We start from the raw sequence: 21,138 nt of genomic DNA on the forward strand, positions 1-21,138 counted from the left end.
CTGGCTTCTATGAACAAGTGTCCAAGGGCGTGTGGTGATGGCTTGGCTAGACTACATGCTGCAAACGCTACTGCATGAAATGAACGTCGCTTCACAGCTCTCGGTCGCTGTTTGCGAAGGTGATCTCGGTGCCTCCTCACCGCGACAGATGCCTCGGCCCGCTGTCGCTTTGTCGTGCCGTTTGCGGAGCCAGGCGAAAGTGCGCCTCTTCGGACTACTAATTCCTCCTCTGTTCTCATTCATGTCGCCATCTCCGCTTTACTGTAGAGCCTAGGCCATCCATTTAGTGTTTATGTCTGTTGGCTCCGTTTCTAGACTTTTGTTGTTGCTTTTCTGCTATGACGCAGTCGCTTCCCGCCGCTCAGGGTAGAGCGCTAATTCTTGCAAGTATAAATAACACCTAGAGACATGCACTGGTGACTTATGGTTATAGTCGAGCTGTTCACAAAGCCACACACTTTGATGGTTGCGCACTTAAAAAAGGTTAGAAACACGATGAAACTTAAAATTATTCCAGATGTACTTTTTTTTTCAGGTGACTTCTTGCGTCTAGTCGAAGGTGTAGCCTCGAAATGCATGCCTGTATTAATACACGCTTGAACAATAAACTCATGGCCACAAGTGGACAGCATCGCACAAAAACGAAATATATCACCTCATCGCATGGCCGAAGTGTAGGAAACGAATTCCTCGTTCTCCTTCACTCACTGATTTCTGTTACTATAGTTTTACTTTGTCGATGAGGCAGACAGCGTGGTCACTTATTCCTCAGTCTCTGTCGCCATAAAGAAGGCTAACAATATTTCTCTTACATTCTTGTTTCTTGATTTTGCGACTATAGTTGTTGTCTCAAAATTCAGCGCATATTGCCAGTGCGATATTTGCTCAATCGGCCACATGACACGGCGAAGATATGGAGACGCACGCTACGTGTGCTTTCTGTGCTCCAGCTTGCATGCGTGCGTGGGTGCGTGCGTATGTGTAGCATAGCGCATGTGTAGGGAAAAATACGGCGCAGGAGTGACATTGCACATTGTGTACCACTGCTGCATGTTTGTACTGGGATGTATCTTTTTCTTTTCTCGACATCCTGGAGACACCTTTTGGAAACCTTACAACTTGTCAGAAAGAATCGAGGAAAGCATCGTCGCCCCCTCAAGCCATTCAACAAGCCCGTCAACCATCTTGCCTTTTCTGTCCCCTCTTTCTCTTCCCACTAGGCGCCCTTCTCAGTATCCGACTACTGAGCACGCGTTTGTCAGGCGCGGAGAGGGCTTCACGCCGCATTGGTACTTTTCTTTCGCCCGCAGAGCCCTTCCTGCTCCCCCTCCTCCCACAATGTTGAAGGTATTCCGAACAAAGGTTCACCCGACTGCCCCCCCCCCCGCCCCTCCCCCCCACCACGCCGTGTTCCCTCCCGTCTGCCCGCGAGCGGCTACGCGATGCAGGAAAGGGGAAAAGAAAAGAGAGAGGAGGAGTTCAGGGTGAAGCGGCCCGTGGTGGCAGTCTGCCGAACTAAACGGCCATGTCCCGCAAAGCTGGGCTTGGTACATACTGTGCACTTTCAGACGGATGGCATGGACTGTGAAGCTGTCATTCTTGACTGTTCGCGAGCTTGAAATCTTCACGTCGCGAGGTCTTTTCTTAGGGGACGCCACAGGCCCGCACAGACGCTCCGCCTTGATTTTGGCAACGGTACGGGGAGATACTCCGGTGTCCCCACTCACAGCACTCAGTACTTCCCGAACAGACTTCTCCGGAAAACGGATCCTGGTACGGGAGTGCCTTGACAGCTTGGATGTACGAAGCTTCGCGAAAATGCGTACAGGATTGAAGAAGCGTAGCTTGTTGGGCCAGTTGGTGCATGGTATGCGTACAGGAGAGGTGGCCGCGGCCGCTGAGCAGGACGCCATTTTCTCAAAAGTGAAAGCGAGCCGGACGGAAAGAGTAAACACGGCCAGGGTAGCCAGGGTTGCGGAGACAGCTAAAACGTGAAATGGAAAAATACGACAAACGCAAAATACAAAATCACAGATCTCGATCGATTCGCTCGCAATAGGAGCGTTTTTTGTCACGCTGATGACAAAAGTATTATTCACGAAGCCTGGCGGCCAAGCATTTGTTATTTTTCGCTCACCACAAGCAACGCACTATTTTGTGTCACGGATGCAGGTTGCGCAAAAAGGAGCGCTAGCTTTGGCAGCGTTGCACCTGATGTATGAAACGGAGTATAGAAGCCACTCTCTGCGCCTGACCAATGGGGACACGCGCCCGGCGCGAGAAGGAGATACCGTAGATCATGCCGTAGATACTTTGCGTATCTGCGCGCCTGCCTTGGCACGGAGAACGAACAGACGCGGAGCTCGGTCATATAAGAAGGGCGTTGACCGCTGTATGCCTGCCCGAGCCGCCGTTTAAAGGGTCCCTGAAAGGGGTGTCTGAGGTTGGCAAAAAAATACTTGCATTATGTAGAGCGTAGGCTACTGAACGTTCATGCCCCGTACAATACATCAAAAGCGAGTAGATAATTTATAATACGTACATTTTCAAAAACTGCTGCTCCCGAGCCTTGCGGCGACCAGCGGCGGTGAACTTCCGCCCGAATCTGTACTCATTACGTCATTTTAGTTCTCTTTACGTCACCAGCGCCGGGCTATCATTGGTTCGCGGTGCCAACGTGAAATCGCATATTTAACAAACTAAAAGCTCTAGATACTTCACATTCTTACTCTTTACGGAACCATTTCGCATTTCAACAAGGAGAGTTGTCGTTTATATGGATGTTTACGCGGTTATTGTGTGTTGGGTGTCAGAAATTAGTACTGCACTTCCGGTTTACAATGTTTTCGTCTGCTCGTGCCGCTTGTGTCACTCCGCCGGCGCCACCGTCGAACCGAATCGAGAATCGAGGTGCGATTTGGAGTTACCGCACTACTGATTTCTGTCGCGACCTCCGTCGCATGCATGCGGAATCAAAATGGACCGGCCATGCTGTGTCGTTGGTTGCAAAGCCAGGGTTCGGCAAGATGTTGCCCTTCGGCACTGTCTGCCGAAAGATGCAAGTGAGCGAGCTGTCGTCGTCGTCAGGATTCAGCGCCCGTTTTCTGAACGGCGTGTCCAAGAACTTGGCCGACGCGCCGCACCGATCGTCGCCTGCGAACTGCCGCCCCACTACAAGCAGGGGCACACGGAGCGGTGAGCATCGCTGCGCCGCTCTACCCCAAGCTCCGCTCACAACCGGTGTCGCACTTCGCCGCCGTGCAGCAATGCCTGAGCGCTGCTTGGGATGGTCTACAAATATCACAAGGCAAGATCGCCTTGTTATCAGAAATACTTCTCGAGCACGCGACAAAGCATGCCTGCTTATGTTGCGAGCTTTCGGCAACGGCACCGCTCGCGGGCGCTCCGGGCGACGAGCTCTGCTGCTGCCTGGCTGCCGTGGTCGTCGCTAGGCCTATTGCCTCTTTGGCATCGAAGCTGCAGCGGCCGGCGCTTCGGAAGTCGTCTGAGCTATAAAAAAAGGCTTACTCTACACATCGCTTTGCAGTCAACAGCATCATCTCACAATAAAATAATAGTATGGTCACTTTCTGCGACTCCTTCAGCAGCGAAGCGAGCGGGCGCCAGGCGAGCCGGACCCCACGTCGGGCCAGCGGCAGCTGCGAGACGGTTGTGGCAAGAAATTTGCTCGTATCACAGTCCTTACCTTTACCAGCAGCTCAGTATTGGTCAGCGATCCTCAAAAATGACACGTTTTTCACATTTCTTATCCCAGGGTTTATTATTTACGTCAAGGACACACTTTAGCTCGTTTTTATGACGCCGGCAGACGGGATCCAGGCTGGCAGGCCGGCCGGCATGCTCGGCGTACATCACGTTCGCACAAGAAAATGCAAAACAGCCATGTTACCAGAGAGGATGCTTCCTAGATTCGAGCAACGAAAATATGTCTGTGCAAAAGTGGATCTTTCGGCAACCACACCACCTGCGGCAACGCCGCGCGACGAACGGCGCGCTAGTACCAGGCTGCCCTAATCGTCGCTAGGCCTATCTGGTTTCGGAAGTCGCCTGCGCTATAATAAAAGGCCTACTATTCACATCGCTTTACTGCGAACTCGTCCCATAATAAAAGATATGTTCGATTTCCACGATGCCTTCAGCAACGGAGCTAGCAGACGGCAGGCGAACCGCACCAAGTAGCAGCAGCACCAAAGCGGCTGTGGGATGAAATTTGCTTGTATCGCAGTCATCACTTTTACCAGCAACTCGGTATTGGCCAACGATCGTCAGAAATTATGCATTTTTGACATGCATCTATCCAAGGGCTTGCTATGGACGAGAACAAACAATACTAGCGCGTTTTTCAGTCGCCGGCGGCCGGCTGGCAGGCCGGTCCGGCGTGGCCCGAGCGCCCTGAGCAGCGCGCTGTACGGCATCATGACGCTGCCGCTCTCCGCGCTCGTATCGGCTCCCGCTTCCCGTCGCTGCGTTTTCCGCGCGCGGCTCGTCGTTGACATCCAGTAGGTTGGACGCAGGCGACGGGCTGCGATCGGTCGTTACGACGTCGTTCACAACGGCGTGCCGCAGCGAATCGCACACACTTTTCGCACATATGTCCCCGCCTTAAGGCTGGAATCCCATTTCGGCACTCATCCGCAAAAGTCGTTCCTTCAGCTCGGGGTCCATAGTACGAGAGAAGCCGCAGCGACGGTTGCGAGACACAGGTGAACACAGCAGACAGCGAAAAGCGAGCGAGCGAGTGAAAGAGCGCATCAACCGGAAGTAAACAAACCGATCTCGTCGATGACGTATTTGTGGGCGGAGCATGGTCCCGGCCTGTAATCTTTATTTTTTTATGGTTCGCTCCGGTGTACGAGTTGAGAGGGAAAAGGCTGGTGGTCATTTTTAACAGCCATTATCTCTGGTTCCACACAAGGTAGATCAAAAATTTTTGGGGTAGGATGATGGATCATTCAATGTCTATCAATACTTCGACTTCTCTTTGCCTACGTGGGCACCGTTTCAGGGACCTTTTAAGCTTCCGAGAAGGGCGCCCGCTCAACTCCCGGGACAACACCACTCGCCCAGCCACGGACCAACGAGGCAGCGCGAACCATTCTGCGGGACGGCACCCTCGTGTACCTCTGGTCGTCGGACTGTCGCAGCGCCCGTTGAACAAAGCGTGTTTAGTTTGTTGCCTCTCTCTTGTGTTGGTGCACTTTAGGCGCAATAATTCATTTGTATTGTAATCTCTCTAGAGCGTAACTTCGCACGAGTTGCATTGTTTTGTTAATCACCTTGTATGTGCTCGTACGAGTGATTATGAAATCCTCTATATCGTCTGATTGTTGTATAAGTTTTGGTTTGTTTGTGTACCTTTGGCTCGACCCATTCTCTGGGTTGCGACCGGCGAAAGCTGGGCACCAAACGACCAAACCCCTTGTCACTTGGTAGCGGATCTCTGGCTGAGCTTGCCACGATGAGTAGAGGGCATCTCCTTTGTGTCCGAAACCGCTACCCCCACACGCTCTAAGCGTATCTGAGAACGCACGCTTGAGTGCGCGAAGTGCTCACACAGGGGATGGCGTGGCGCTGCATTTCCTGAAAAAGCTATATAGCCGCCGGGTGACAGATTACGGGGCGGAACGTATGCCCTGATTTTTTTCCGGGGATGCTTTGCTGTCAACGCCACAGGAAGCAGTTTACTAAGTAGAAATCGCAACGACCACTGCAGATTAAATAGCCAGGATGCGTCGATAGTTTGCGGCCATACTTACAGCGTATAGTTATCATACGCGATAGTCGATAATCTGACAGCACGGCGAGTAGTTTGAGGAGCAATGCTCGCAGAGTTTCCCCCTCTAATATGGTGTCGAATGAAAGACACATGAGTTTGACTGCTGGCCGCACGCTTTTGAGGATATGTCGAGGCTTGCGTGCACAATTCACGACAGCACACAACGCACCGAAGGCCTAATGCTGTTGCCGTCGTAGCCGATGTATTGACCTTACGTGTGCGAGGGCGATCAGCCATTTTACGTATGTACAGTCGTTTTCAAAAATACACGGCCCACGGCTTCAGCCGGCGGAGCGGCCGCGGGGCCGCACCGCGGCTCTGCTGTCGCCCACCGGCGCTTGCTGCGAGAGTGCCCCGCGTGACGACAGCCTTCAGCCCTCACTCTCGAGCTGTTACGTAACGCGCCTGATAAAGTCTGTGTGCGGCGTTCGCTGGTTTCGCCGCTGGAATATTCCCGGGTATTCGCGGGTGTCTGCGCGCGCCGTGTGGGCGCGACAATCGAGTGTCATGGCATGTTGCTCCCGCTTTGCCGCGCTCACTTGCCGCTGCTTTTGAACAAGTATAGGCTCGCGCAGCACTGAGATACTGCGGTTTGCGGCGGCGAGGCTTTGCTTCTCTGTTCTAATTGCACTTCGCACGTATAGTTGTGCCAAAAGTACGGTTTAAATTTTTTTCATTTCGCTTTAAGGCGCTTTAATGTCCCATTACGAAAAAAGCAGGTCGCGTCTGTGTAGGCAGATGGTGCAAAAGGGAGGGTGCCCTCATCGGCATTGCCTACATGAGAAAAGTAAAGCTGCATTAGGGTGGGTTATGTTTTATTGCTTTGGAACAGTGGATTCTACTGTGAATTACGGATTAAGTTGCATTACGGGCGTATTGCGGTGAATTCTGGCGGACCACAATGGATTATGGCTCGATTATGAGATTAGGTTGGATTACATTGAATTGGGTAATTAGGAGTGGGTGATGTGAGATTAGGTTTGATTATGGTATATTATGTAGTGCTATGTAGTGTTAAATTTTAAACTATGCTTTTGGCACAACTATACGTGCGAAGTGCAATTAGAACAGAGAAGCAAAGCCTCGCCGCCGCAAACCGCCGTATTTCAGCGCTGCGCGAGCCTATACTTGTTGAAAAGCAGCGGCAAAGCGGGAGCACCTTGCCATGACACTCGATTTTAGCGCCCACACGGCGTGCGCAGACACCCGCGAATATCCAGGCACCCTGTTTCGAAGCGAGCCCCAGCGGCGAAACGGGCGAACGCCGCACATAGACTTGATCAGGCGCGTTACGTAACAGCTCGAGAGAGAGGGCGAAGGCTGTCGTCACGCGGGGCACTCTCGCAGCAAGCGCCGGTCGGAGACAGCCGTGCCGCGGCGCTGCCCCGCGGCCGCTCCGCCGGCTGAAGCCGTGGGCAGTGTATTTTTGAAAACGACTTTACCTGCTGTCTGCCGGCCACCCAAATAAGTTCGTGTCGTTGCTTCGCTCCCAAGGAGCGTATTTCCACCGTACGCGGGCGTAGCAACGAAACGCAGTAGAACGCGAAGCAACGTAGGGCATCTGCCTTTGCGTAGGGCTGAGAGGTCGTGCGCTCGGATCCCACCTGCGGCGTATATGGTTGTTTTTTCTTCTGCTTTATAATCGGTTATCTTTCAGCGATACAATAATTACACTATTATTCTCCCAATAATTAAGCCAGGAAATTAGAGCTATGCTATTTGGTTTCGCTGACTGTTTGCTGCCTTAATACACTATAAAGCATAACGGGTCGTTTAGTAATCAGTCGAGCCCGGATATATAGAACCCGTCTATTCAGAATTATTCGCTATACCAAACACAGAAATTGTCCCCTTGCAAATCTTATTTAAAAGCATGGGAAAGTCGCAGAGTATTCTGAACTTCCGCCGCACCTCTGCAAGTGACGCAGTTCTTCACTCACTTTTCGAGCGCGGAGACGGGTAGGCTGCTAGTCCTTGGGCGCCTGCTGGCAGCCCTAGCGCTGTGAAACCACATGGCGAGGTGAACGTGGGATCTGCCTGAGGGTGGCCTTCCGGCTTTTGTACTCGTTTTTCAAGCCACATAGTGGTCATGCAGTGAAGCCTGCCTAACTATCAAAGGCTCGCGGCGACGCTCGCATGGCGTCCTTCGATGCCGAAGCCATTGCGGAAACCAGCTCTTCTTTAATTGTAATGAGATTACATTATTTACACTCTACTTGTAACAGGATCCCCCATCTCATGATCGGCAGTGGCTGGTCACAAAGCAGTGTCCTCTGCGGCTTATATGCGAAAAAGGTTAGGCCTAGCAACGCCTAACGAGCGGTACTTGCGCTAAAGCACGCCGGTGGGCTGCACCTAGGTGCAAGAAGCACGTCACTTGCGTGGATGCACGGTAGTCTTAATTCTAGGCTGAGTCGCTAGTATATCATATGATCGACGCGCCGCACTATTCTGTGATTCCCTTGGAGCTTGATATATCTGGGTTCGGCTGATTCAGTTCCGGGTGCTCCGTTTCGAGCATGGTAGCTTAATAAGATTACAACCTTATTAGTCTTCTCAATCCCGCTGACCACGAGTGGGCCCCACAGTAGATATACCTACTTATAATCATGTTCTAATTGTTGAAAGCAAGATTTAACCTCATAACTATGTATTGGGTGGGCTTCAACATAAAAAGGTTGGCATATTACTGCAAGCTAATTATGTTCCTCTTTTTTGATGTGAAGGGAAGGTAACACCTCACGCTTGCGAAAAAAGCGCAGGGACACTGACATCCGAAGCACAGATGGACGACGCTGAAATTATGAGCTAAGTTTTTTTTTAGAAATTCGCGCATTTCACAAAGGGTGTGTCTGGGAATCTATAGGCTAGTTAAAGGAAAGGTTTTTTGAGGCAACATTTTTCTTCTTGCGTGGTCGTGACCGTGGCCCATCTTGACATTATAAAATCGGAAAATTAGCATAATATGTTATCAGCATCTGTTTACCTTTTAATTATGGCAGTTACGTATTTTGTTGTAATGAGAAAATGGGGGGGGGGGCATCAGGTTGGACGCCGTCCAGTGGGCAGGTTGTGATGACGTCAATGGGTCACGTGACCTCTGTCAACCAACCAGGAAATTTCAGCACATTTTATGGCGAGTTTTACTCCTGACGAACTCGAATGCCAATTCTTTAAAAACACCCCGCCGCGGTGGCTCAGTGGTTACGGCGCTCGGCTGCTGACCCGAAAGACGCGGGTTCGATCCCGGCCGCGGCGGCTGAATTTCTCGAAGGCGAAATTCTTGAGGCCCGTGTGCTGTGCGATGTCAGTGCACGTTAAAGAACCCCAGGTGGTCGAAATTTCCGGAGCCCTTCACTACGGCGTCTCTCATAGCCTCAGTCGCTTTGGGACGTTAAACCCCAATAAACCAAACCAAACCAATTCTTTAAAATGGTGTCGTTGCATGCCGATACATATCTGCTCCCACAATTTCACTGCACGCACACAGCAGGAAATCATTTCGTCTGCAATACTGGCTAGCGCTGTGGTAATTCTGTCCTTGAGATCCTGCAGCCTTGTGGGCACTCTGTGATACACATAATTTTTTATTGAACACCAAAGTAAAAAGTCCATAGGGGTCACGGTGGAGACTCGTGACCTCGGAAGCCATGGATGGATGGATGGATGGATGGATGGATGGATGGATGGATGGATGGATGGATGGATGGATGGATGGATGCATAGAAGCGCCCCCTTTGAAACGGGGTGGTGGCAATTGCCACCATGCTCAGCTTTTCTTCTTTATTTTTTTTTGTTTGCTGTGTTGGCAATTCTCATTAAGAATCGCCACCATCTTTACCTACGGTTTCCTACAATTCTAACCTTATGCCACATCTCTGCTTTTCAGCCACCAATCCTCCAATCGCTTTTTGCTGACTTCCACTGCAGATTTATTTACATGACCATTGTTATCTTTAAACCCTAGGGCCTCAGGAAGAGTGACTGCGCCTGCATCGACATCCGGATGGATACCGTCACTTTTGATTATGAGGTGTTCAATTGTTTCCACAGATCTACCACACACTGCACATGTGTCATCTTCTTCGTTAAATTTCTTTTTGTAGCTGCACGTTCTAAGACACCCTGACCTAGCTTCAAAAAGTAGGGCACTGCCTCTTGAGTTATCATAGAAAAATTCTTTCGTGATCTGCCTTTTCCAGTATCGATATAGTTCTACACTATATTTCTTTTCCATTGAATTCATCCAATTTTTAACTTCCGCGTTTTTAACCTGTCGTTTAATGCTCTTTCTTTCTCCGTGCTCATGACCTGCATACTTACTGGTTAGTTTTCTAGTTCTTTTCCGCCACTGTGAGTCAACGCTTTCTGTATAAGTATTTAAGTACCTTAGCTGCCCACCTGTTGTCGTCCAATTTCCTCAGGCGTTCTTCATATAGAATTTTACTCTTAGCTTCCCGTGCTTCGAACGATGCCCAGCCCATATCCCCTTGTACTGCCTCGTTTGTGGTTTTGCCGTGGGAACCTAGTGCTGATCTTCCAACAGCTCTCTGATTTACGTCTAATCTCAACTGAACTTCTGCCCTTAAGCACAGAACCGCATTGCCGAAAGTAAGTCCCGGCACCATTATTCCTTTCCAAATACCTCTTAGTACTTCATATTTGTTGTACCCCCATAATGCCCTATGTTTCATTATCCCGGCGTCTCTTCGTCCTTTTGCCTTAAGAGCCTGTTCGTGCTTTTCCGTGTATATCTGCCCTTCGTTTAGCCATATCCCGAGGTATTTGTATGTGGCCACTTTGGGTATTTCGTGGCCTTCTATTGTAAGCACCTGGTCAGTTGTATCATTAAAAACCATCACACCTGATTTAGTTGCGCTAAAACTGAATCCTAGAGCGTCTCCTTCGTCTCCACAGCAATTAACCAAAGTTTGTAAATCTTCCTGGCTATCTGCTAACAGTACAATATCGTCCGCATACATTAAACCCGGGAGTCGCTGCTCAACTACATTTCCGCCTAATCTGCACGACAGATTATAACCTAGATTACTTTCTTCTAGCCTTCTTTCCATATTTATCACGTAAAGCATGAACAGCAGCGGTGATAGAGGACAACCTTGCCTTAATCCTTTGTGCACCCCTACAGTTGTGGTACTTTTTTTCCCTTCCCATGTAATTTCAACTTCATTATCTCGGTAGATTTCCTGTAGAAAATCAATTACGTCATGACCGATACCTAAATCTTTCAATATGCTCCACAGGAATTCCCTGTTCACGTTATCGTATGCACCGCTTATGTCCAGAAAGGCTAAAAACCGAGGTCTGTTTTCCGCCTTAGCTATATCTATGCATTGGGTAAGCCGAACAGGCTATCATCTAAACGCCTACCCCTTCTGAACCCATTCTGAAGTTCTCCGAGTATCCGATTACCTTCTACCCATGCCTGCATTTTTAATTTCACCGCCTGGATGGCCAGCCTGTACATAACAGACGTTATCGTAATCAGACGGTAGGATTTGATGTTCATCTTATCTCCTTTCCCTTTATAAATCAAATTCATTTTACTCTGTCTCCAGCTGTGCGGAATTTGCTGATTTGTTATGACTCTCTCCAATGCTTTGATCAGCGCTTCCTTGCTTCTTGGGCCAAGTTCATTAATCAGCTTAATTGGAATTTCGTCTATCCCTGCGGATGTGGTTTTAGGAATATTCGCTTCCGCCTTTTCCCAGTTAAGACTAGTCAGCTCTAAGCTGTTCTCTATTGTGCTGTCCTGTGTTGCCGCCTCACTTGGGAAGATTACCCCATTGTCGTTGCTAAAAGACGCAGCTGTAAATGATGTAATGTAGCTCACAGCATCGTCTCCCTCTAAACATTTTTCCTCAGCATCTATAATCTGTTCCTGCGTTCTTTTATTTGTTTTTCCCAACCAGCTTATATGGTTCCAGAATTTTCTTGGCCCCCCTTTATTTGCCTCGCGAACTTCAGCCAGCCATTTATCAGAGGACTGCTTCATTTTAGCCTGGACTAGGGCCTGAACTTGCTGTTTCTTTTGTCGATAAGATTCCCATTTTTCGCCTATTTCCTCTTCAGATAACTTCGGCTTCTTTGCTTCTCTGTGTTCCCTTGAAGCCACGCGTCGTTGTTCGATGGCCTCCTTAATTTCCATATTCCACCAGCTCGTGGCTTCCTCTTTCCTCTCCAGCGGTTTACTCCTTTCACTTGTTTCATTTTTGTAGCGATGAGCAGTTCTAACGGATTGTAATCCCACTTTGCCATGGGGCGTTTCTCGATTGCTTTTCTATTTCGGCTGATATTAGCGCTATTTGTTCATCGTTTAATTTTGCGTTGTCTTTTTGACTTCGCTGCATTTCTCTTTTGACTAGGGCTCCCAACTGTAGACTAATACGTTTATGATCACTTCCTAGGCTGTACTTCCCCTCTTCGTCTATTTCCATTATTGCGAGCTTGCTATAGATGCCCTGCGACATTAGACAGTAGTCAATGGTTGTTTGCCTGTTACGGGATTCCCACGTGATTTGTCCCTCACATTTAGTTTCTCTGTTGACAATAACTAGGTTGTGCCGCTCACACAAGTCTAGCATTAACTTCCCGTTACAATCTGTGTATCCATCCAGATCCTCGATGTGGCCGTTCATGTCTCCAAGCAAAATAATATCGACACCGTCTCCAATCTGCTTTATATCGTCATTGATGCATTTAAGTAGATCCTTGTTTTCTTGCCTGCATTTGTCCCCGGTCCCTAAATAAACTACCCCTAGCCATGTGCTTTTGCCAGCAATTGTACCTGATACCCAGACATGTTCTTTGCAAGTTGATTTTATCCTTTGCCAATTTGTTCCTTGATGTATCAGCATACCTACTCCTCCTCCCTTCTTCTCCGTTGTTGTTCTGTTGCACCCTTCCCAGATATAGCCATCGATTAAAAGTGGATCCTCTAGATCCCTCAGATGTGTCTCGCATAGAGCGTACACACCTACTGCTTCGTCCTTTAACTGCTGTTCTATTTCTAGCCATTTCGCTCTCTTTCTACTCCCTTGCGTGTTTATGTAACTGATCCTGGCGTTAAATTTCTTTTTCGTAGTTTTCTTTCTGGGCCTCCTAATGGCCATTTTGTTGGGCTCAGCCGCCATTGTTACATTTACTGCATCGCTTCTACCTACCCCTACCTACCCCTATGGAACTGGCCCGGCGCATCCCATCTACTGGAAACTAAAGTTAGAGTCCAGAAAGCGCACAGTAGCGGAAGGCGAATGGGACGGCGCTCAATCGCGTTGCTACTGTATCGAATGCACAATACTGTGTCGAAGCGTCTCCCTACCGCAAGCATTCAAAATGCGTTTTGTGTACCGCTTTCCTGTAAAGTATTTTTGAAAAAAAAATTATTGACCAACAATGCGGCGGCGAAACCTTCCGCACTGCACTTTTGCACACCATGGCTTCTTGCCCTTTGCTCTCGCAGCCAGTGCGGGTTGCCGACTGACCAGCTATGCGCTTTGTGCAACTTCACTACCGCTCCTCTGTCGAGCTGCGCCTCGTCGGTCCAAAGTGCAGTGAGGCCGGAATGAAACCCAACACCCGCACATGCCGTGCTTTTCTACCCGGCAGCGATGTATTCCGTTGCACCCAATTTTGAATGTGTACCTTGGCAGACCGTTTGCCCAGAAACATGACTCAGGTTAGCTGTACAGTGCAGAAGTGCAAGATGCCGGGCTAGTTGGTATTGCATAATGAAATAAAACAGCGCAAGGAACGGGACGAAACACGAAGGAGCAAAACCCAGACACGTGTCTGTGTTTTGCTCCTTCGTGTTTCGTCCCGTTCCTTGCGCTGCTTTATTTCATTGTACAGTGCAGCTTAAGGTACACAGGTAAAATATTTTATTTTTGCAGGCGCTGGTCGTATTTCATTCGTGTCTGACTACACATAATTTTAGAAATCTTCGCCTCCGTCGCTCTGAATGGAAAATCAGTTCCGGAATCCGCTGGAAGTCGCTGTCGGTGAAACACAGGCCAGTAATATACTGTCATAGGGGTAAAACTGGTGCTTAGAGAGGATACTTCGAATCGAACCGACACTAGCCTGAGATGCGTAAGTGACTTCTCTTACGCTCCCCGGTGGTTTCCAGTCGCTGTAAGCCCTGACGCCGGTCACGAAGTGTTCGTCCAAGGCATGGCCACGTCTCCTTTTTGGCTGAAAAGATACGGTACTGCGAAGGCGGTTGAACACCGTTTTGAAAGTACGAAGTGATGGTACGCGCCGACAGGTACGCCGTGTTGCTTAGAAACGGTCGACTTCATCATCATCAGCATTTATTGACCCTTCGAGACCCCTGGGTGGTGGGGCATTACATAAGGAGGGGGGGGGGGGGGGGGGGGTTACATCGCAATAATAGATTTAGGTGGGGTTTTCCCCCGCGTTCAAATAACCAACAACCGTGTCGACTTTCTCAGCCGTCGAAAAATGGCCCGACGCAGCTACATTGATTGTAACTGGCGGAAAGAACAGAGCAGCCGATACTATTGCACTCGAAGAGATTGACATGGCGCGGGTTTTCATGCCTAAAAAGGGTTTCAATTTTATTTTTTCGTGCTTCGCGGTCGCGCTAAGGGGAGGTGACGAAAGTCACATTTCGGCAGCCGAGGAGATTGCAGCAGACGGTGGCCGCGGCACGCCGCATGCCATTCCTCGAGCAGGAGAAAAACCGTGGGGTGCGTGTGACGCGTGCACTTCCCGGTGACGTCGCCCTGTGGGCGCGGCTCTGCGGCCGCGGTATGTCCGGTGTGCGCATCTGGAAAGCTGGAATTCTGAGCACCATGCCGCCGCAGGCAATTATATTTCCTAGTTCTAACAACGCATATCGGGCGCACCGAGCATCCTTACAATTTCCTCATTATAATCAGCCCCGCCGCGGTGGCTCAGTGGCTATGGTGCTCGGCTGCTGACCCGAAAGACGCGGGTTCGATCCCGGCCGCGGCGGCTGAATTTCTTTGGAGGAGAAATTTTAGAGGCCCGTGTACTGTGCGATGCCAGTGCACGTTAAAGAACCCCAGGTGGTCGAAATTTCCGAAGCCCTCCACTACGGCGTCCCTCATAGCCTAAGTTGCTTCGGGACGTTAAACGCCAATAAACCAATAAATCATTATAATAAAGCGTCTAACTGCCATTAATAAAATTTAATTACACATGGCAGCCAATTAGTCCACTAGTTATCATTCGGAACCCGTTTGATAACATCTTACACAATACGGTCTTGATCGCGCACGAAGAATGTTACCGTGAAAAGGCTATTTTTAAAACTTACTTAGTCTTCCCTTAAACACCCTAGACAGTACACGTGCATAAAGAAGATAAGACAGCTATCACAGCAATGGCGCATGAATAAAAACTTTGTGTTGTTATTAGAAACTGCCACTCAGAAATTACAGTTCTTCATCTTACTCGACAGAAAACACAGTACTTACCCGCCATGGTGACTTAGTGGTTAAGGCGCTCGTCTACCGAGCCGTAGTACCCGGGTTGGAACCCGACCGCGGCGGCCGCTTTTTGATGAAGGCGGAACGCAAGGCACCCGTGTGCTGTGCGCTGTCAGTGCACGTTTAAGACCCGCAGGTGGTCGAATTATTCTGGAGGACTCCACTACGGCATCTCCTTCTCTCTCTTCTTTCACTCCCACCTTCATCCCTTCCCTTACAGCACGGTTCAGGCGTCCACCGAGATATGTGCGACAGATACTGCGGCATTTCCTTTCCTCAAAAACAGAATTATTATTATTATTATTATTATTATTATTATTATTATTATTATTATTATTATTATTATTATTATTATATCAGACTCCCAATTTGGTGCTTTTCAAGTATGCATGCCTCGATTACTTATTTGATTGTTTTGTAAGAGCTAGCTGGTTTCCAAAACTTTATACATGATTTTAGTTTCGATACCTGGGCGCCGCCATGTTTGTTTTACTCCAGCGCCGCCTACCGCCGACGCCATCTTGGACTGATAATTTGCAGCCGGTGGGCTGCAGACGAAGCAGCGTGCGATCTCTGGAAGTGTCATTCGCCCGTTTTATTCCTGCCAAGCCTAGAAATTTTGGGTGGGCGTTCGCCTCGTGTCCATCCTCGTGTGTGCTATGCCATTAGCTCCTGCAATAACCAACTGGGAGCAAGCGACCATTCCTCGACGCAGCGAACGATCAGCATCGGTGAGTGCCATGCTCGCAGTTCACGCGTGCTTTTTTGTCGCCGGTTGCCTGTAGGGCGAATGCGGCACGGTGTTGCATGTTAGAAAAAACGAAAGCAAAATGTGTTGAAACACAAGATCGCGGAGAGCAATGAATATCTAGTTTTTCGTGGAGCGCAGTTTTTTATGAACGCTTTCGCTGCCTGCTTGGACATGGCGAGTGTCACAGTTTAGATGCTGAGCTTGCGACAGAGTACCCCGTTTACAAACTGAACATTTTGGAAACAACGAGTACATGACCGAAACGAATCCACTTCTGATGATTAGAATGTTTGTTTGCGGAGATACGCGCGATGAAATTGAAATTCGGCCCCTCCTGCCGCTTGCGTAGGGCTGTTCGTACTACGAGCGATACAAGCCAGTTGACTGAAAGCAATTCGCATTCTCGCCTTCTCCGCTCCCGCCAGTACTCACTGGTGCACAAATACCAGAAAATGTGCAGTTACACGATCTAATAGGTTGGTACGCTAATGGAACGCTATTACCACTTACACTTACACGCAGAATCGCCGCACCTGTGTTGAGAATTCCAATCTCAATCGGGTCGGAGCACTGCTCAAGTCGCTGCATTTGTTGTATCTCTGGCACGGTTATGCATAGTGTGGATTTTTTTTACAGTGCATTCGATGCGATTTCAGTCGAATAATTTATTACAATGCGTGGCAGAGTTTACCGTCCTGTGCATGCCGTGTATTTTTTCATCTTACGTTGCCATGGCTGCATTTTTCCTCTTTATCCAGTTGGGTAAAAGTTTATGTCGCCGCTTCTATTCATGCCATGCTGTGCAAATTAAATTAGTATTTTTGCACTAACGACATGTTTATTTTTTTCAGGTGGCGATCCCCACACCCTCCCGATATTGACGATCATGTGGGGCGGCGAAACGAAGTGGCCAAATTTGTGAAGTCCTCACATAGTGCACTGCTGAATTAAAAGAACTTTGCCAAGGCCGTCCAAATACTTGATCTCTTAAAATTATGCACAGATTACAGTTTGGTAATCCAGGCGCTGCGCTTCGTTCCGCGCCCGATATTAGGCACAGGCAGTGGGTTTGTTTCTGTCTGCATTTCGTTCACAAAGTGCGCTAACGTTTAAGCTTTTTGTTGGCGCAAGTATTTTTTGTTCAGCTACGCCCACTGTCAATGCAACTCGGGACCGGCGGAAAAGCGGTGAAGAAATGGATACCGCAGACATGCTGAGACCTTCACATAACATGGTGCACGTAAATACTTTTTCTACTTTCTGTTTTTTTCTACTTTCGTCGACTATTTCCGCAACCGACAATAAAACAATGTCTAGAAGACGTTGGTGTTTCGTACAACATTGCTGCTTTTGTTGTACAGACGCAAACACGCGCTTGACCGGTAGCTAAGCAGCCGCGGACGTTGCTCCGCGCGCCGGATTATCAGCCCAGGGGAGGACGGCAACAGTGGGGTGTCGCGCAGCGCACGTGTTTGAGAGTATTTCTCCCTCTCCTGCCCGCTCCTCGTAAAATGGTGTATACTGGGTCTAGATAGGCAAGAACCGCACTGCTCATGTTTAAACACTCGCAATCGAAGCTTTCCGCATCTGCCCATTTGCCCATGAGAATCTCCTGCCGCATGACAAAGGCACAGAATATAGAACACGGTGCAACTCACGACGTGCTCTCGGTGTTTCTTCTGGTTATCTTGATTTTAATGCACGAGTTGAGCGTATTTCAGAGTTTTTACGGCTTCCCGACCGCAGAGAACGCATAGCAGGCAACACATAGATCACATAGCATGTAGTCCCACCCTTGTTAGGTTATGGGACAATATATGTATGCGTTGCAGCAGTGCAGTTTTTTTCTATTTTTCTATTTATATGGCACAAGCGTAGCGGAGCCTTTTCTTAAGAAAGTTTGCTGCAGATTCTAACAGACATGTGGAATAACCTACCGTTTCGAGCAGCTGTACGTCATTTTGAAAGCCGCTAAAAACTAAAAAAATCAAAAAAGCAACTATTTTATGAAGCTTAACAAGAGTACACCTTGGCGGTTCCCCGATTGTAAGTTCCGAATGGACTGCAGGATATGGTGTTGACATTGCACAGTAAAAATCAGACGTACAAGTGTACTCGATGCCAGAGCGCCTAGCTAAAACCAGGTGTTTCGCATCCACTTACATACCTGCGACAAGTGAGGTAAATAAGCGCCGTGCACCTGTACATTTCTCGATTTAGGCCATACGCTGAAATAGCTGAAACAGTGGGATGCCGGAAACTTTGCAACTAAGTAGGATAAAATTCACTCGAGTGAGCAATATTCAGCTGGCCTCTAAAACGGACATTGTCAGAAGGGTTGATTAGGCCTAGTGCTTATTGTTTTGTCCTTCCCTTTCTTCGTACGTTTTTGACTCAGGGGTTTCTTCCGGAAGTCATCGTGGAGTCTAGTGAGGTCAGCGCAGTGGTCCACGCCCTGGAAGGTAACACCTTGCAGGCAGTCGCGGTCGACAGACCAAGCCTCATTCCAGACTCCTGCGAAGAGCTTATCGGTTTGCTCGAACCGCGTCCGTCGCTTCGCAAGATCAGCCTCAAACCCGAGCGCCGCTACAACCTCCTTAAATTATGTCAGCAGCACCCGGACGAAACCTCTGCTCCCCTTCTCTCCCAGAATAATCTGCCCTGTGACACTGTCGCCTTCGCTGCCACCATGAAGGAGGGTCATGCTCAGAATACACGCTTCCTCGTTGTCCACTCGTCCTTGTGGCAAGAAGAGCAGAGTCCCGAGGCCCCGCCAGTCGCCAAACTGCTCTCTTTTGCAGTAAAAATGGCCACCGATGTCGGCGATCCGGGACAAAACATTAATATTCTGAAGGGTGCCTGCGGGAAAACGTGCCTCCTTATAGTTTTGAGGAAGCATCACTTCCCAGGTGTCTACGCGCGTAGTCCTTAGAAAGAACGTCATCAGCATCGAGGTCGAGGGTTGAGCGGTTGGGCTGATGGACAGAGCGGGGCTAGATGGCTGCGACAGGTTGCGGTGTCTGTCCTACCAGGACACGGACATCATCCTGATGTGCTTCAGCATCGACTCACCCAGCTCACTGGAGAACATCAAAGGCAGCGGACGCCCGATGCATGCCACTTCTGCCCTTCACCGACCCACAGGCGCTGCAGAAGCTCGCTAAGAACTCTTTCTTCTATGTATTCTTCTTTTTTTCTTCACATCGGCTTCCACAAGGACCGCATGAATGTGTGCTCGTGTGTGTTAATATTTATTTCTTTTATTGATTTATATCCTTCACAATGCAATGACCACTTGAACATCACGTGTGAGAAGCAGCAGTCATGGTTGCGTGATGAAGGCCACTCAAGACACCACGCCTTTTTTTGCCAATTATTGCCTGAAACGTGAAAGGGTGTAGCCACAGTAATGTAGTGCTTTTATTCTATGCTATTCCTAGTCACCAGCCGTGGGCGGCACTTTACACCCCCGCACCTCATAGTTCAAGTCATTGTATTAAAGGTTCAGTGCGAAGTCAGACTTGACGTGAAGAAAGGGGTATTAGACTTATTTCGGCTAGGGGCGAATATGAAAGGAGCCGCACCTCAGTAAAGATGCCAGTGCGTGAAAAATGGACAAAACTTTGATACCCGCACCGTGGCAAACTCTGTGTCCCTAATCAGTTGCGTGAGCCTGCTGAGAAGAAGGTCGCATAATAAAATGCCGTCCGGGGAGTCGGCATTTTGGTGCAGGTGAAGTGAATGCCCGTTTACTGCGGGAGGTGAGCGCATGCAAAAAGACTCCGTGGCCAACGTTATTCCGGATGGCTCCAGTACATTGTGTCTTGCCGCCAACGCGCAGCTCTGGGAGGTTACACCGAATATGCCACTCCTTGCCACCATGCATTGTTCACGCAACAAGGAGCGTTCACTTCGTAATGTTGAAGGAAGTGAATTCGCGCGTAGGACGTTTGCGAGTGCTTGGACAAGCGTTGCGGGCATTGCAGGTGCACCTGCGGTCGTGTCCCGATAGTTTCTTGCACGCTACAGAACAAGTGAAAGTAGGAGGAAACTACAGTTCTCCAGTTAAGAAATGGTTGCGTCTAAGCCAGGTATATCAGAGCACATTTAGACAATTTTGGGAGCTCTTGCTATGCTGTAAGTTAATGCAACGCTTGGAGCTTCTTTTCGCTACAGGAAATTGCGCTTTGAAAGAGCCTGAATGAGTTAATAAGCAAAAAAATGGCTACAACTGCAACCAATATTTCATGGTGTAGCCCAAGTCCTGCGTACTTACCAATGATGTCGCCAATTTCATTGTCAAGCGATGATGACTCGCCAACTTATACGCGCTGAGCGCCAAGCCGCCATGCGATTGGCTGAAAGGAGGGCGACCGCTTCTTCAGCGCGTGACAGTGCAAGTTCGGCGGCACGGCCACATACCTATCACTCGAGGCGAGGCTCCGCATGAAAAAGCGTTCCATGCGAGCCGCGCTTCACATGCTTGAAAAGCAGCGCCCGCTTACTTTCCACGACGCATAAGCAGTTCCTGGCGCATATCTCGCCACTGCCTCAAAACGCCGAACCGTGTACGGGGCAGCGTTGCAAACGTAAGCGGATGTCGTTGCTTGACCGGTCATTTGGGAGCGCTGAAACTGGTTCCCTATCACGTGGTTCCTTTTGTATTTCGCGAGCTTTCTTTTAAGGCAAATAAATGAAGCTGTATTAGCGGTACCTGGTTACAAACACGGCAAATGGTCATTTTTCTATGGGATCTACAACTCCTGCATTGACACTTTCTTCCTGAAGGCAATAATTAAAAGTTGTCTAATTAGTATCTGCTAATTAATTACTTTTGTATAATGAAAAACTACCGCGGACTAGGACACGCGACTGTCAACAACCCTCAGTTGGTCTCACTGGGCTAGAGAACATCCTCTTTTTTACAATCTTGGTTACATTTAGCTGGGACACCCTTTATATAGCAGTATATGCGGCATATCAGGCTTCCCATGGTCACATCTGGCCGTATTTACGATCATATATGGACCTATATAACTGTATATGATCCCATATGTGAGTATATACAGCCATATATAAAATATATCCGGCCCATA

The 21,138-nt window shown here is 48.9% G+C and overlaps 1 long non-coding RNA gene across 1 annotated transcript; it reads left to right on the plus strand.

Annotated features, from left to right (window-relative positions):
- Positions 1 to 15,741: 15,741 nt before the first annotated feature.
- LOC149356180 (uncharacterized) lies at positions 15,742 to 17,018 on the plus strand. The gene is made up of 2 exons (XR_016289795.1): positions 15,742 to 16,022; positions 16,894 to 17,018. It is a non-coding gene; the product is annotated as an uncharacterized LOC149356180 (long non-coding RNA).
- The last annotated feature ends 4,120 nt before the right edge of the window (positions 17,019 to 21,138 follow it).

The sequence above is a fragment of the Amblyomma mixtum genome, chromosome 3, assembly GCF_055824585.1.
Source record: "Amblyomma mixtum isolate Tamu chromosome 3, ASM5582458v1, whole genome shotgun sequence".
Classification (NCBI taxonomy): Eukaryota; Metazoa; Arthropoda; class Arachnida; order Ixodida; family Ixodidae; genus Amblyomma; species Amblyomma mixtum.